The 2,133-nt window shown below is 40.2% G+C and overlaps 1 protein-coding gene across 1 annotated transcript in view; it reads right to left on the bottom strand.

The window, feature by feature from the left end:
• Nucleotides 1-2,133, bottom strand: part of LOC123967520 (sodium channel protein type 4 subunit alpha-like) — a 185,517-nt gene that overhangs the window by 27,242 nt on the left and 156,142 nt on the right. The gene's annotated exons all lie outside the window — the stretch shown is intronic.

Genomic DNA, 2,133 nt, shown 5'->3' with positions numbered 1-2,133 from the left:
AACAACATGCTCTATAACTCCTGTCTGTTTTCACCACAGGAGGAAAATCTGACCTCACACTGAGAGAGACGTTTGAAGTGATCAAGAAGAAATGCCAGAGCCTCAGCAAATTATGATAGTGGGTGACTGATCGTCTTGCCCAAGGACACTTCAGCAACACACTGTCTGCTGCAGGAGTCACACCTGAGACCTTTCAGTAACAGGACGTCAGAGAGAGCGACGTCGCTGCTGCTGCAGTCATTACACACTGCCCACTGAGGCAGAAACACACACACACTCACATATTCCCTCTCAATCGCGTGTCGTGCAGCTTCACAACATTAACCAATGAGTTGGCATTTAGAGGACCAATGGGGCGGCTAATCTAACCCCCGCTTTCAGCACAGATGTGTGTGCGTGACTTAAATCTGTGGATTTTCTGCATGCATGCTGGCTAATGATACACTCTATCTGTACCTGTAGATACAGTGTGTGGATATTTGTGCATATCTGTGTGTGTGTGTGTGGCTGAATGGAGATGACAGTAAAATAATGAGTAATCGTGCCACAGTCTTTTTGCCTGGACAACAGGAAGTGGTACAAATGTTACAAGTAACTTTCATAAACTGAAAATTCAATATTCCCGACTTGTTAATCACAAGGTAGCCCCGCCTTAAAGTGTCGCCTGCTTTGTGGTCTATTTTCTTCTAAATGGGACCATAATTTACTGAATGAACATCATGCTGTGTTGCAGAAGACTCGAAACTATCGACTGAGAACATAAACTCATTAGCGTGAGTGTTTACTGAGGTAATAAATCAGCTGAGAAGTAGCCTCCTTTTCTCATAGACTTCTATACAATCACAATTCTTTCTGCAACCAGTGGAGTCGCCCCCTGCTGGATGTTAGAGAGAATGCAGGTTCAAGACACTTTCACATTAGCTGAAACTCACTTAAAGCTTCGTAAAGCGAGACAGGAACTGTGGATTTAGCTGAAAACTCTCAGCTTTAAATAATATTCATACTGCATCAGTTATGTTCTAAGAAACGGCTAAATGAAATAAAATTATTTAAGACTAGCAGGAAAACACGAGAGACAAAGTTAATATAGAACATGAACTGCCAGATGATAGGAGTTCATTGTGTTTACATCCCACCTTAACTGACTGCCAGTCTCTGTACACAAGTTTAATCAGAATCTCAGTACAGTATCTCTAAAGTATAAAGGGGGAAGTGAACCCTCCTGGATTCATTTCATCCCGACATGAGCTTATGTGCGTCTCAACCAGTGCCTTGCTCCGGGGCACGCTGGTATCACAACTACAAACAGAAACCAAACACAGGGTCGTGACATGTCTGCTTTGTTTTCATACACAGATGACCGGGAGCATAACGTGCTCTATCCCTTTGGTTGACTTCTGTCTGTGTGTGTGTGAGACAAAGAGTGTTGTCCTTATGTTCACATGCTTGAGCATGCAATCATGTCTTCTGTGCAGAGTGTATGTGTTTAGAGGCGTGCTTTGTTGTGTAACTATTGACTATTTGACAGATGTTGAGCTTCTGCTTCCCCACAACAACCCGCCCTGTGTGTCTGTGTGTGTGTGTGTCTGTGTGTGTGATAGACGTTCACATCTAATTCACTTTAATTCCCAAGCATTAGATACTGTGGACATAACTGCACTTTCTCTTAAACTCATGATTTTCCTTATTCAAAACTCCCTTTACATTTCTTTAAATTTAGTGAAAAATTTTTTTCTCCAAACCGTAAGACAGTTTCATTTACATCAGTAGCGGAATTACTTAATTAATAAATAAGTCTTGTAGCTAAAACATTCAATCAAATAGAAATGTTTTCTCTGTTGTGTTGATAATTTCAGACACATTTAATTTAAATGCAGACTCACTTATTTGGTATTTATATACATGTATACATACTGTATATAAATGGTATTAAGTTACAACATTTTAACCACACATTGGATATATTATCACTAGAGCTGCAATAACGCATTAACTAATTAACACCGACAATTATTTAATTGCACGTAAACACTTTTTATTATTATTATTATTATTATTTTGAAAGTCCGCTGCTCACTGGCTCTGAATACCCATACAGTCAAACCGTGGGTCACAGGAGGGACGGGATGTTGA

Source organism: Micropterus dolomieu, linkage group LG01 (genome assembly GCF_021292245.1).
Source record: "Micropterus dolomieu isolate WLL.071019.BEF.003 ecotype Adirondacks linkage group LG01, ASM2129224v1, whole genome shotgun sequence".
Lineage (NCBI taxonomy): Eukaryota > Metazoa > Chordata > Actinopteri > Centrarchiformes > Centrarchidae > Micropterus > Micropterus dolomieu.
This window is presented reverse-complemented; position numbering and strand designations above follow the sequence as displayed.